General features: G+C 44.7%; 1 pseudogene; it reads right to left on the bottom strand.

Annotated features, from left to right (window-relative positions):
- Nucleotides 1–3,814: 3,814 nt before the first annotated feature.
- On the bottom strand, nucleotides 3,815–13,009 carry LOC147095650 (uncharacterized; annotated as a pseudogene).
- Between the last annotated feature and the right edge of the window lie 3,102 nt (nucleotides 13,010–16,111).

Genomic DNA, 16,111 nt, shown 5'->3' with positions numbered 1-16,111 from the left:
GATCGCTGTTCCATTGATCCAGCGTGAGGACAGATTCTTGTTTTCGTAAAGGCCTTACCAGAAGCTCAGTTGAATCCTTCTCCATCTGCAGTGTTTTCCTCCTTCGTTGAAGTAGCTTTTTGGTCTTTATACTTGTTTTGGTTGTGGCTTTTTGCGAATTAATTCCCGAGGCATAGCAAAGCATCATGTGGACGAGTCGTTGACACTGTCTGCCTGACCATCATCAGTAATTTGATCGCAATCATTTCCTGTGTCATGCTCCAAGCTGGGACTTGAAGACAGTGTATGACTGCTCCTTGTATTGTTCCTCCATTTCGGTATCCTGCAGGGCATCTTTTTAGTTTGTCAATGGAGACTGTTCTAAAAATATGCTTGCCATTCGGCTGATTAATAAGTATTTTAACTGTTCTTTCGTTAATAATGGGAAGTAATTGAACAATTTTTTTCCACTTAGGTCTTAAACCAGGTTTTTGCTCGAACCTCTTTTCCTGTACCCATTCGTCTGCTCGGGGTTGCCATGCTCTGTGTGTAATTTTTTTCTGCCTATTAGTCTCATTTATCCTCTGATCAATTTGATGTATCTCCTCGTTACTTAAAAAAACCTTACTGTCACTGTCAGGTCAAGGAATCAGAGAGTGTAAAGGCAATAAAAGAACCATGGGTAAGCGGTGCATGCATCTCAACCCCATACATTAGATAATATGGGGACACTGTCCCTGATGCAGTTGTGGGCTCAATATTACGTGATAGTTGCACCTCCTGAATGACGGCGGTCCACTAATTTCCGCTGATTATCAACAGTTTGACAAATAGCTTTTTACTTCCTGGTTTTTATGTTCTACCAGCCCTGCTGATTGCCGATGACGTGGTGTGCTGTGCTCTATCCCAATCCCCCTTGTTCACAGTAGTCTTTGAAGACCTTGGAGACAAGGTCTCCGCCTTTAAAGGAGTGTAAGATTTTGGGTGCTACAGCTACAATAATTATGTCAGTAATAGCATTGGCGAGTGCGTTTTCCAAAACAGTTTTGGTGGGGACCAGCCAGCAGAAGGAAGTGCATGCATTTACAGAAAGGAGAGCATGTCTGTATCCTAAAGACAGGATAAGTGGTCCAATGATGTCAATAAAGAATTTTCCCATTGGTTCATCAGCTTTCACATGAGCCAAAGTTGGTGATATAATTAGTGATGACTTATTGGTTAACTTGCATGGCTTATAATTTGCCACGTACATTTTACAGGTCTTAAGCATGCCTGGCCATCAATATAAGGGAGTCAGTTTGCAGAATATTGTTCTGGGACACCAATGTGCTTGACCTATGCCCACGTGAGCTTCTTTTGCAAGATGTTCTCGTTTGTGTCTCGGAGTTACCTCTCGGATTCCCTTGAGCAAGTTAACTAGCACAATACCAGCAGGGGTTTCCGAGTAATAGTACTTTGATGGATATCCTGGTGGATTCTCTTTTGTTGTGTCTAACAGCCGAATCAGTTCTTCATCCTGATTAGCTGCCTGTTCTGCCCTAATAATAAAACTAATATTGGCAGGCCCCTCTCGAGGGTGTGTCATGCAGACCGAACTTTTTGCTTTTTCGCCTGCAAAATGTTTCCTTTTGAATGTACTGTCCCAGTGGTATGCCTGTTTACATGAATCACCTGACAATTATGTTTCTCCATCCTCGAACGGGGAATGTATTCCCACAATGACTAATGATTTATGGGTTTACCCTTATGGTTGGCAAAGTTTGTTTGTTCCCAGAAAACTAGATCATGTTTATATGCGCTTATACAGTAGTCACTATCCATACAGATTAATGTGGATTTAATAGGGTTCGCCTTTTCTAATGCATACCTTAGTTCTGCAGCTTCTGCATATTGCGCTGTCTTATGGCCAAGTATAGACAATAATTATTTTGGATAAAAAGAATAGGAATCTCGAAATGTCCCTACTACTATCCCCATGCCAGATGAGAATTGTTGCGATGTCCCTTTTTTAAACATCATTGACGATCCATCATAGTAAATGACTTGAAGGTAGCAATATTTTGAATTTCCAAATAGAATGACTTGGCCAATTCTGGCAGGATCTGCTATTTCGTCGACACCTAACCTCGGTTTCGGTTAAATATGAACTTTATAAGAAATTTCGAGACCTCAATGATATATTGAGGGAGGTCTAATTGAATTACTACAAGGCCTGATCAGGGGCTTGTCGTCTTTAGAGAGTTAAATCTGGGTCTTAGTACCGCTATCAGCAAAACACTCCTTCTATGTTTAAGAATCTACTTGATGGATATAGATATAAATATATATATAGGGTTCTGTATCAACTCATTAACACACACATTGGTCGCCAACTGAAGGGATTTTTGCTAGTCCTAGCCAGTTGAGGGCTGCCCCAGATCAGGAGTATTTCTCAGACGTTCACTTTCAACTGAATTTTGAGGTAGCCGAATCCTAAAGATGCTTAATTGGGTATTTAGGTCCGGGATATATCTCCCTAAAGGAAAGGAACATCTCGAGAATGTTACCGTCCTCCAGATAGCGCTTTTAATATATTTAGCTAGACTGCAACATCCCAGATATTATTAACGTCCGGAAAACTCCGTCAGAAATCTGCAACTCTTCACCAAAGAGTGTACAGAGATTGTGTTCGCGAGTTTTTGATACAGAAGACGTTTGAGGCAATTCTAAAAATATATAGAGATTTAATAAAAGGACCAACATGCAATTTACAGTTGGTGAATCAGTCAATCGCAACATTAGCAAAATTAAAAAGATAAAACATACGATCTTTCTAACAGATAATCTTACTTTAAATCTTAACTTTGCTACAGTATTGCATTCTTAAAGTTCTCTTATACAGGATATTCATCAATATCAAAAACCTTTGATCCTGAAGTACAAAGAGTGGTTGACGACAAAGCCACCTCTGAAGCTGCGAATCGCTTTGCCCGATTAAAGCGAGTCTTATATTCCATTTGAGAGTTCAATATTGATAGCCTTTTCCACTGCTATTTCCTTTAAGGTTTTCTGCCGATGCAAGTTAATTATGTCTATTCATCTTTCTGCCGACCTCTGCAATTCTTACTGCAACATCAGCCAGAATCTTGTCTCACCTCCAGGTGTTCGAGGGTCGCCATGCAAAAAAGATGTGAATGGCAAGTGTTCCTTACTTTATGTCAGAAGTCACACAACACCAGGTTATAGTCCAATAGCTTTATTTGAAATCACAAGCTTTCGGAGCACTGCTCCTTCGTCAGGTGAAGTGGAGAAATGCATAAAGACACAACTTATATAGTCAGAGAATAATGTCAGATGTTTGTAGTTAATCTTTCTAAGTGCCATTTATCACACCTCGGCAGAGAGATAATCACAGCAATCAAAGGTGTGAATGGTGTCCAAAAAGGTCAGTCAGGAAAACATTACATCAAAGAACAATGAGGTGGTGTCACAAGTGGTCAAATGTTGCAGATGCTGGGGTCTGTATGAAAAACAAAAAAACAGACAAAAATCTATTTTTTTGCTGGAAATCACAGCAGGTCCAGCTGCATCTGTGCAGAGAGAACAAGCCAATGACGACTCGATTCTGGATGACCCTACGTCAGGTGGGGTTACATGTAGGGTGACGTGAACCCAAGATTCCGGTTGAGGCCGTCCTCATGGGTGCGGAACTTGGCTATCAGTTTCTGCTCGAAGATTTTGCGTTGTCGTGCGTCTCGAAGGCCGCCTGGGAGAATGCTTACATTAAAATTGGAGGCTGAATGTCCTTGACTGCTGAAGTGTTCCCTGACTGGGACGGAACACTCCTGCCTGGCGATTATTGCGCGCTGTCCGTGCATCCATTGTCGAAGTGTCTGCATGGTCTCGCTGATGTACCATGCTCCGGGGCATCATTTCCTGCAACGTATGAGGTAGAAACGTTGACCGAGTCACATGAGTATGTACCATGTACCTGGTGGGTGGTGTCCTCATGTGTGATGATGGTATCTGTGTTGATGATCTGGCATGTCTTGCAGAGGTTGCTGTGGCAGGGTTGTGTGGTGTCGTGGTTGCTGTTCTCCTGAAAGCTGGGTAATTTGCCGTGAATGAAGGTCTGTTTGAGGTTAGGCGCATGTTTGAAGGCGAGTAGTGGAGGCGTGTGGCTGGCCTTGGCAAGTTGTTCTTCCTCATCGATGATATGCTGAAGGCTGCGAAGATCATGGCGTAGTTTCTCAACTCCGGGAAAGTACTGGACGGCGAAGGGTACACTGTTGGTTATGTCCCGTGTTTGTCTTCTGAGGAGGTCTAAGCGATTATTCGCTGTGGCCCGTCGGAACTGTCGATCGATGAGTCGAGCATCATATCCCATTCTTGCGAGGGCGTCTTTTAACGTCTGTAGGTGTCCATCGTGTTCCTCCTCATCTGAGCAGCTCCTGTGTATTTGCAGGGATTGTCCATAGGGGATGGCTTCTTTAACCTGGTTAGGGTGGATGCTGGAGCAGTGGAGCATCATGAGGTTCTCCGTGGGCTTGCGGTAGAGTGAAGTGCTGAGGTGTCCGTCTTTGATGGAGATTCGTGTGTCCAAGAATGAAACCGATTCTGAGGAATAGTCCATGGTGAGTTAGATGGTGGGATGGAACTGGTTGATGTTAACGTGTAGCCTTTTCAGTGATTCTTCACCGTGGGTCCATAGGAAGAAAATGTTGTCAATGTATCTGGTGTATAACGTTGGTTGGAGGTCCTGTGCAGCGAAGAAGTCTTGCTCGAACTTATGTCAACTTTACTAGGGCAGATATTCCTTATCGGATGTGCCATCTTTCGGAATTTTAAATTCGAACATCTTATCCAGGTTGAACCACTGTTTCGTTCCCAAAAGGTCAGCTTTTTGGAGCCATGCACATTCTGTTTCAATAAGGTTATTTATTCAGAGCCAACAACTGTCTTATCTCAATAGCCAGAATGCTTTCCTAGCTGGTTTATAGTTAGGTTTCTAAATTTCCAAACCCAGTTTGTCATGTTTTAATAAGGCCAGTACTCCTTCATAAGATAGTGTATTTTTGTGAATAGGTTATATGGCTTAGTCCTTCACATATCTACGTCAGACTTGAATATAATCAATGACTCAGCACCCACAGCCCTTTGGTGTAGAGAACTCCAAAGATTCACACCCCTCTGAGGAAAGAAATTCTTCCACATTTCAATCTTAAATGGCCGACCCCTTATCCTAAATCTATGCCCCCTAGTTCGCTGCATTCACTGCTTTCCATCAGCAGCGTGTGATTGGAGAGAGCGGGGCAGTACAGGTAAGACAGGCAGCCTGAATCTTGCTGCTGTTGCCGCCTCACTCACTTCGGCAGTGGGTGATTGGAGAGAGCGGGGCTGTACAGGTGGGACAGGCGGCCTGAATGCTGCTGCTGTAACCGCCTTACTCACTCCGGGAGTGGGTTGTTGGAGAGTGTGAGATAGAGCAGGTGGCCTGAAAGTTGCTACAGTCACCGCTTCACTCACTCCGGCAGCAGGTGATTGGAGAGAGTGGGGCTGTACAGGTGGAACAGATGGCCAGCATGCTGTTGCTGTCGCTGCCTCTCTCACTCTGGCAGCGAGTGATAGGAGAGAGTGGAACGGGACAAGTGCTCTGAATGCTGCTGCTTGTCATCGAAATACTCACTCTGGGAGTTTGTTATTGTTGGGAGCGGGGTGGGACAGGCAGGCTGAACGCTGCAGCTGTTGCCACCTCAATCACTCCAGCAGTTGGGGAAATGTGAGAAACTGATTTTCAAAAATCTATGTCAAGTTTGTGTATGTGCAGAATTGTACAAAGCACGAGCAAAATACAGAAGTTGGGAGATAATGGCCAAGAAATTCGGGTCTCCACATACGCACGTGGTACTCACCCGTAGGCCCGATGGAAGTGCCGGTTTCCTGCATGCACTGCGCGGGAAACCTGCACTTCCGTTCCTCTGAATGAAGGGTTCAGAGGTCAAACATGTGTGCAGGAGGGGCTACATAGGTGCATCGAACTTCGGTCTTTCTTACAGGTTTTTCCCGGGAACGTAAACCTGCAGAATTTAGAACTGTAAAAAGCAGGCGTAAGGCCAGCTTTATAAAAGTTAAGTGGTGAATTAATTAAAATTAAAACATTTTTTTCACAGGTTTATTATTTTTAAATATTTCAAAGCAAGGTAAGTCTATTTTTAGTTCCATTAGAAAATAAAATTACTTTTTTCAAAAATTTTAATTATTGTATGAAATCGTTATTTAATATAATTTATAGTTTATTTAAAAATGTGATGTTTTTAAAAAATTATTTGAAGATTTAGTGCTATTTTGGTGCTGTAGTATTTATAAGGCTTGACAGCAGTTCCTGTCAGACTTATGAATGGAGCATACCCTGCTCCGATTGGCTGCCCATGGCCCACGTGATCCCAGGGGACGCATCGAACTCACTGTGCCCTGGCATATGCAAACACTGCGCGCTGGCAGCTGGACCAGGCCCTGGATCAGAATTCCACGGGGGCCCACAGCTCCAAGGCTGCCGCACTAGGAAAGTGCAGTTCGGGGGCTTACACCCGCGGGAAGCCCCCGACCCGAATTTCTGGGCCATTGCATTTTATTGATGCTTTACCACAAATGTGAATTATTACTAGAGTTGCCTGGGGGAAGGAAGCACACTGTCAGAAAAATGAAACATTTAGGGCTCTGCATATGGCTCCAGCCCTCTGTTCGAAGACAGACTCACCTTGGACTCTCCCACACCAGGGTGGCTGGGTCAATGTGGGAGAAGCAGAAACCTCGTTGGGTGAGGGGCTGTGGACTGGAAGGAGTGTGGTTTCAGTGATGTACCTGGGTGATAAGAACAGAAGAACTTAAAAAATAAGAGCATGAGTAGGCCATATGGCCTCTGGAGCGTGCTCTGCCATTCAATTAGATCATGGCTTATTATCGACCTCAACTCCAATTTCCTGCCCATTACGCCAGGTGCAGTCTCACAAAAACCCTGTACGATTGTATCAAGACTTCCTTACTATTATACTCCAACCTACTTGCAAAAAAGGCCCACATGCCATACGCCTTCATTATTGCTTGCTGTACCTGCATGCTAGCTTTCTGTGTTTCCTGCACAGAAACACCCAAATCTCTCTGAACACCAAAATTTGAAATGTTCTCACCATTCAAAAATATTCTGTTTTTCTATTCTCCCTACCAAAGTGAATAACCTCATATTTCCCTACATTATACTCCATCTGCCACCTTACTGCCCACTCACTTCGTCTATCTATATCCCATTGCAGACTTTTTGTGATCTCCTCAGAATTTACTGTTCCACCTAGCTTTGTATTAACTCGGATACATTACAAGTAGTCCCTTCATCTAGTTCATTAATATAGATTGTAAATAGTTGAGGCCCCAACACTGATCCTTGCAGTGCCTCACTGTTACAGCCTGTCAACCTTGAAAAAGATTTGTTTATCCGTGCTGTCTGAACACTGTCCATTAACCGATCCTCTATCCATGCTATTTGTTCTGGACTTATTACATGCAGATAGCACCCTCTGGTGGTAGTTATTGTATAGCTGTGTTAGTGTATCGCTGTAGGTTATTTGACCTTCTTCCTGTTGCCCTGGAAGTAATATTCCAGGCAGTGTTTTTGCTGAGTTATGAAGAAAGCCCCATGAGGCATTCTCAATCCTGTTGCATGCTTCTTATATGCTAGGCAAGATGAAATGTCTGTGAGTATCCTTGTTTAGTAACATGATAACAACCTTGTCAGTGTAGTACTATGAAATAATTTGTCTATAAGAAGTTATTAGCTGTTAGCTACCGAGGTTTAGCTTCAGTGCTATTTAGTTATACAATTAGTCTATTTTGTTGTCATAAACATGTTTATATCTTATGTAACATCTAATGTATAGTACTCAGCTCTATGTACAAAACATAATTTGACTTTGTTTACAGTTTCACAAATGTATTCAAGTAAAGCTTCAAAACAGCAACCTGCTTCTCGAGGAATTATTTGAATGCCTGTTTAGCTGGCTGGATAACTACATAGGAGTACGTCTAGCGAGTCCAGTAGAGTGAAAAGAGCATTACGGCTAGCTGTGAAGAGCGGAGATCCTGCACGTGTAGCAGCAAGGACTCAGAGTTAAGTGGCCGTCATCAAGGTGCAGAGTAAGCCATCACGACACAGCCAGCTTAAGTCTTCACCTTGTACACCACACTTACCTCACATCATCATGGCAGGAGGTAATACCGAAAACACTAATTATATAGAATGGAGCAGGTGATGTGTTACAGTTGCGAGATGTGGGAGCCGGTGGACCCCATTGAGGCTCACTGTGATTACATCTGCAACAAGTGTTTGCTGCTCGAGGAACTCAAGTTCCATGTTATTGAGCTTGAGACCGAGCTTCAGACACTGAGACTCATCAGGGAGGGGGAGACGTTCCTGGACTCTATGTATCAGGAGGCGGTCACAACTATGAAATTAACTAATGCAGATGTAATCCGTGGTCAGGGACAGGACGGTGTGACTACGATTGAGGATGGTACAGGGATCCAGGATGTAGTATTGAAGGAGATGCAGCCCTTGCTCTTTTCAAGCAGGATCGAGGTTCTTACTCCCTGTGAGGGCAGGAGCGGGGACTGCAGGGAGGATGAGCAACCTGGCTACAGCACCGTGGTACAGGGGGCCATTCAAGTGGAGGGAGTATAAAGAAATGTTGTAGTGGTAGGGGATAGTATCATTAGTGCGATAGATAGGGTTCTCTGCAGTCAAGAGCGGGAGTCCCAAAGGCTGTGTTGCCTGCCCGGTGCCAGGGTTATGGACATCTCTTCTGGGCTGGAAAGAAACTTGGAGTGGGAGGGGGAGGATCCAGTTGTCGTGGTCCCTGTTGGTACAAACGACGTAGATAGGACAAGGAAGACGGTTCTGTTAAAGGAGTATGAGCAGCTAGGTGTCAAATTAAAAATACAGAACCTCAAGGGTAATAATCTGTGGGTTATTACCTGAGACATGAGTGAAATTGGCTAGGATAAATAAAATTAACGAGTTAAATGCGTGGCTCAAAGACTGGTCTGGGAGAAATGGGTTTTGCTTCTTGGGACACTGGCACCAGTACTGGGACAGGAGGGAGCTGTTCCGTTGGGACGGACTCTACTTGGCCAGTGCTAGGACTAGAGTCCTGGCGAATCATATAACTAGGGCTGTAGAGAGGGCTTTAAACTAATTAGTTGGGGGGGGAGGTTTCTAGATAGCAAATAATAGAAATTACAACAGAGAAGGTCATAGACTTAGGTAGCAGTGGGGGAATTAATAAACAGAACGTGTCAGGAAGGGACAGAAGGTATGGAATAAAAAGTAAAGATGTGCGGGTTAGGTTGATTGGCTATGATATAAAAAAAGATGTGCGGGTTAGGTTGATTGGCTATGATAAAAAAAAATTGACCCTTATTGTTAGGGGGATTAAATACGTGGGGTGGGTGGGATATGTGTTGGTGTAGGGGGTGCGGGGATCGGGTGGGATATGGTCTCGGTGCAGGCTCGATGGGCCGAAATTGCCTCTATCTGCACTGTGGGGTTTCTGTGATTTCTGTGATAAAGTACTAAAAAGGGAAAAAACAGGAACTAAGCGTTACAAAACATATCTGAAAGTTCTTTATCTGAATGCACGTAGCATTCGTAACCATATGAATGAGTTAACAGCACAAATAATGACATATGGGTTTGATCTTGTGACCATTACAGAAACAAGGCTGCAGGGTGACCATGACTGGGAATTAAACATACCAGGTTATTTAACAATCAGGAAGGACAGTCAGGAAGGGAGAGGAGGTGGGGTGGCTATGTTAATAAAGGAAGGAATCACTATAATACAGAGAAATGATATTGGGTCAAAGGAGCAGGATAATGAAACAGTTTGGGTGGAGATAAGGAATAATAAGGGGAAAAAACACTAGTGGGTGTAGTCTGCAGGCCTCCGAACAGTTGCAACTCTGTTGGACGGAGTATTAATCAGGAAATAGTTGAGGCTTGTAATAAGGGAACAGCTATAATTATGGGGGATTTTAATTATCTTATTAACTGGAGAAATCAAATTGGGCAGAGCAGCCTTGAGGATGAGTTCATTGAGTGTATTAGGGATGGGTTTCTTGAGCAGTATGTAACTGAACCGACCAGGGGGCAAGCAACCTTAGATTTGGTCCTGTGTAATGAGAAAGGATTAATTAAAAATGTCCTATTAAAGGATGCTCTTGGAATGAGTGACCATAACATGGTTGAATTCCATATTCAATTAAAGGGTGAGAAGGTTTGATCTCAAACAAGCGTGCTGAGCTTGAATAAAGGAGACTATGAAGGTATGAGAGCGGAATTGATTAGAGTGGACTGGGAAAATAGATTAAAGGGTAAGACGCTACATGATCAGTGGTGTACATTTAAGAAGTTATTTTACAACATCCAAAAAATATATATTCCACTGAGGAAAAAGGGTGTAAAAGAAAAGATAGCCATCCGTGGCTAAGTAAAGTAATTAAGGATAGTATCCGACTAAAAACAAGGGCATATAAGGTAGCCAAATCTAGTGGGAGGATGGAAGATTGGGAAGTCTTTAAAAGACAGCAAAAAATAACAAAAAGATTGATTAAGAAAGGGAAGATAGATTATGAAAGTAAATTAGCAAAAAATATAAATACAGATAGCAAAAGTTTCTATAGATATATAAAAGGAAAAAGGGTGCCAAAGTAAATGTTGGTCCCTTAGAGGATGAGACAGGGAAATTAATGGTGGGAAACATGGAGATGGCAAAAACACTGAGCAACTATTTTGTATCAGTCTTTACAGTAGAGGAAACTAAGAATATCCAAAAACTTGACAAACAGGGGGCTCTCGGGGGGCAGAAACTAAATACGATTAAAATCAGTAAGGAAGTGGTACTTGGCAAAATAATGGGACTCAAGGCGGATAAATCCCCTGGACCTGATGGCTTGCATCCTAGGGTCTTGAGGGAAGTGGCGGTAGGGATTGTGGATGCATTGGTTATAATTTTCCAAAACTCCCTGGACTCAGCAAAGGTCCCGGCAGATTGGAAAACTGCTAATGTAATATCCTTATTTATAAAGGGTAGTAGGCAGAAGGCTGGAAACTATAGACCTGTTAGCCTAACATCTGTGGTTGGTAAAATGTTAGAGTCCATTATTAAGGAGACAGTAACGGGACATTTGGATAAACATAATTTAATAGGACAAACTCAGCATGGTTTCATGAAGGGGAGGTCATTTTTGACAAATTTGCTTGAGTTTTTTGAGGAAGTGACATACAGGGTGGATAAAGGGGAACCAGTGGGCGTAGTGTATTTAGACTTCCAAAAGGCATTTGACAAGGTGCCAAACAAATGATTATTGCTCAAGATAAAAAATCACGGGATTGGGGGTAATATTCTGGCGTGGTTGGAGGATTGGCTCTCTAACAGAAAGCAGAGAGTTGGGATAAATGGTTCGTTCTCAGATTGGCAACCAGTAACTAGTGGTGTTCCACAGGGGCCAGTGCTGGGTCCCCAACTCTTTACAATCTATATTAACGATTTGGAGGAGGGGACCGAGTGCAACATATCAAAGTTGGCAGATGATACAAAGATGGGACGGAAAGAAGTGAGTGAGGATGACATAAAAAACCTACAAAGGGACATAGACAGGCTAAGTAAGTGGGCAGAGATTTGGCAGATGGAATACAATACTGGAAAGTGTGAGGTTGTGCACTTTGGCAGGAAAAATCGTAGAGCAAGTAATTATCTTAATGGCAAGAAACTGGAATGTAACGTAGTACAAAGGGATCTGGGGGTCCTGGTGCACGAAACTCAAAAAGTTAGTATGCAGGTGCAGCAAGTGATCAAGAAGGCCAATGGAATGTTGGCTTTTATTGCTAGGGGGATGGAATATAAAAACAGGGAGGGATTGCTGCAGTTGTACAAGGTATTGGTGAGACCGCACCTGGAATACTGCATACAGTTTTGGTGTCCATACTTAAGAAAAGACATACTTGCTCTCGAGTCAGTACATAGAAGGTTCGCTCGGTTAATCCCGGGGATGAGGGGATGGATATATGAGGAGAGTTTGAGCAGATTGGGACTCTACTCATTGGAGTTCAGAAGAATGAGAGGCGATCTTATTGAAACATATAAGATTGTGAAGGGGCTTGATCGGGTGGATGCGTTGAGGATGTTCACAATGAAGGGTGAAACTAGAACTAGGGGGCATAATCTTAAAATAAGGGGATGCTGTTTCAAAACTGAGAGGAGGAAAAACTTCTTCACTCAGAGGGTGGTAGGTTTGTGGAATTTGCTGCCCCAGAAAGCTGTGGAAGGTACATCATTAAATACATTTCAAACAGAAATAGATAGTTTCCTAGAAGTAAAGGGATTTAAGGGTTACTGGGAGCAGGCAGGAAATTGGACATGAGTCTAGGTTCGGTATGGGCATGGCCCTGTGGGTAGTGGAGTGGGCCCAGGGGCCGTGTAGTCTGGTTCTGCTCCTACTGTGTTCTAATTCTCTGTTAGATTTCAGGAGATGGTTTTATTCCTGTTCCTGGCTGGGTTGGAGATCGCCTTTACAGAAGGTAAGTTCTGTAGAAAGTATAGGGACAGAGTGATCTCCTGGAAGAATTTCGATTGGCTAGATGGGTCGGAGAGGAATTTCCCAGATTTTTTTCTCCCATATTGGCCATTGGGACTTTTATCTGGCTTTTCGCCTCTCCCGGGAGATCACATGGATCGGGTGGATGGAGAGTGATAGAAGATTTGAGGTTAGGATCAAATCAGCCATGATCTTATTGAATGGTGGAGCAGGCTCGAGGGGCCGATTGGCCTACTCCTGCTCCTATTTCTTATGTTCTTATGTTCTTAGAAGACCTTAAACAGTTAGGTGAAACTGAAGAATGTGACAATCTGTCTCTAAGCACTCGTTACTACAGATTGTCAGCTGGTACCAGGTCATCAGCTGGTTCATGGTCATCAGCTGGTTCTAAGGTAAGCACGGCCATCGCCAACGCACGGGCTAGGCTAGAAGCAGCCCAAGTCAGAGCTGCTTATGCCAACAAAGAAATAGAAATATAGGTTGAACAGGCCCGTCCCCAAGCTGACCAGGCCCGTCTCCAAGTTGAACTCCAAGCTGACCAGGCCCATCTCCAAGTTGACCAGGCCTGTCTCCAAGTTGAACTCCAAGTTGAACAGGCCCGCCTCCAAGCCACATTAGACGCTCTGCAGGAAGAAAAAAAGATAGATGCTGCATTAGCTGAGGCACCAGTATTGGAGGCGGTTTTGGTGGAAGCTGATCCTGAGACAGCTAACAAACTTTTAATTCCCATTCCGCGGCAGACTCGACTACAGCGCACCACAGATTACATGAGTGAGCAAGCCAACACACAGTTTACGCGAGAGAGAGATGAAGACCCGCACATCTCTAATACAGACTCAAGCACTTCATGTAACATGCCCCATCTTTCCAACCAAGTTCAAAATGGACTGCGTGCCCAAACTTACAGGATCATCCCCTGCAAAACAGAGGATACGGTGCAGAGGAATGGAGCACTGAAGATAGAAAGTCAGCAGCAAACCCCCTCTCGTTTCCTTGAGACCACCAACAGAGCCCCTAGTCAAAGCAACCATGGCATAGGCCCCACCACCTACGACCTTGCCAAATACCTTGCACACAGCCAGCTGGTGACTACAGGGTTAACCACATTTGATGATAGATAAGAGAATTATTCGGCCTGGAAGTCCTCCTTCCACGGTGCCATATTGGGCTTAGACCTGTCAGCAGGAGAAGAGCTCGACCTCCTTATCAAATGGCTCAGCCAAGAGTCCACCGGACAGGCACGCAGGATAAAAGCAGTCAATGTGAGACATCCACCAGCTGGGTTGATGATGGCTTGGGCAAGGCTGGAAGAAAGCTACAGCTCGCCTGAAGCCATCGAAAGGGCTCTCTTTGCTAGGTTGGAGAACTTTCCGAAGTTGACAAATAAGGAACCTTGGAAGCTCCATGACCTTGGAGATCTGCTGTCGGAACTCGAAGCCGCAGAGCAGGATGAATACCTGCCCGACGTATCGAATATAGACACTTCCAGAGGGGTAAGTCCCATCATTGAAAAGCTTCCATTCAATCTGTAGTAGAAGTGGATATCATTCGGTCAGAGTTCAAGCTAAAGCACAACGTCACCTTCCCTCCATTCTCTGTGTTTGCCAACCTCATTCGTAGAGAAGCCAAAGCCAGGACAGACCCCAGCTTCAACGTCTTCTCCTCCCACACAGCACTTGCCAGAAGAGACAAGTTTGACAGACATAGAAAGGCACCAATATCTGTCCACAAAACGCAAGTGTCTTCAACCGAGAACACAAGGGATCTGAATAAATCTGAGGATATGAGCAAACAATGCCCCATCCACAACAAGCCCCATCCATTCTAGAAGTGCAGAGGCTTCAGAAAGAAGTCCCTGGAAGACTGCAAACAGCATCTCAAAGACAACGCTATATTCTTCAAGTGCTGCTCTTCCACGAACCATCTCGCCAAGAACTGCAAGGTAGATGCAAAATGCACAGAATGTGAAAGTGATCGGCACATTTCAGCACTCCACCCTGGCCCAGCTCCTTGGAAGTCAGAGTCGTCTCCTCCCACCTCAGAGCACAGCGGGGAGAGAGAGGGAGCCGCCTATCCGGAGGTTACATCCAAGTGCACCGAGGTGTTTGGAGAAGGAGTGAGCGCAAGCGCGTGCTCCAAGATATGCCTCGTTAATGTGTACCTGGTAGGACATCACCAGGAATCTGAAAAGATGTATGCCATACTAGACGAACAAAGCAACCGTTCTCTAGCAAGATCCGAGTTCTTCAACATCTTCAAGGTCAAAGGAAGTCAATCGCCTTACACGCTGAAGATGTGTGCTGGAATTTCAGACAGCCTGCAGGAGGGCCTGTGGTTATGTTGTTGAGTCAGCCTACGGGAAGAATAGTCTCGAGCCTTCCTACACTGATCGAACATAATCAAGTCCCCGACAACTGTTCTGAGATTCCCACCCTGATGGCAGCTCATTACCACCGTCATCTGAGACGCATTGCAGACGAGATCCCACCTCTTGATCCAGACGCAGACATACTCCTGTTGTTGGGAAGGGACATCCTAAGGGTACATAAGATAAGGAAACAGATCAACGGTCCACATGACGCCCTTTCGCCCAAAGGCTAGACCTCGGCTGGGTCATTGTTGGAGATGTGTGCCTCAGGGGTGTTCACAAGCCATCTCAGGTGAGCACACTCAAGACTTCCATCTTGGAGAATGGTCGTCCAAGCTACCTTACCCCATGCAGTAGTCAGATCCGAGTGAAAGACAAGTTCGGTCATACGGCCCAGCCTCAGAACCCCCCAGCGCTGATCTCCACAGACAGCACACAGATGATGCTCACTGGAGAGAACCCGGGTCAGTCAATCTTCTGTCGCACCGCCAATGACCACAAACTTGCTCCATCGATCGACGACATGAGATTCCTCCAGATTATGGGCAATGTGGACTCTCGTAACAGCTCTAACAGCTGCGTTGCACCGTTACCCTTCCAGAACCCCAGACGACGGCTGCTGAACAACAGGGAGTATGCCTATAATTGTCTTAACTCACTCCGTCGCACACTAGATAAGAAGCCAAAGATGAAAGCACACTTCCTAGAGTTTGTCAAGAAAATGCTTGTCAACGATCATGCAGAGATAGCTCCTCCACTCCAGGAAGGCGAAGAGTGTTGGTACCTCCCCTCCTTCGGAGTCTATCACCCCAAAAAGCCAGATCAGATCCGCCTGGTGTTTGAATCCAGTGGACCATATCAGGGAGTCGCTCTCAACGATGTACTCCTCACAGGGCCCGATCTCAATGACAGCCTCTTGGGGGTACTCATGAGATTCAGGAAAGAGTCCGTCGCCATCACTGCCGATATCCAGCACATGTTTCACTGCTTTATGTTAAGAGAAGACCACAGAGACTTCTCCGCTTCCTGTGGTATCGTAACAATGACCCCAACAGAGATATTGTGGACTACAGAATGCATGTCCATGTCTGTGGGAATAGCCCGTCCCCTGCTGTCGCCATATACGGACTAAGGAGGGCT

This window comes from Somniosus microcephalus, unplaced genomic scaffold, assembly GCF_052327205.1.
Source record: "Somniosus microcephalus isolate GS21.2 unplaced genomic scaffold, FLI_Smic_1.0 unresolved_chr1, whole genome shotgun sequence".
Taxonomy (NCBI): Eukaryota; Metazoa; Chordata; class Chondrichthyes; order Squaliformes; family Somniosidae; genus Somniosus; species Somniosus microcephalus.
The sequence above is the reverse complement of the archived record's forward strand: the minus strand, read 5'-3'. Positions and strand labels throughout refer to the sequence as shown.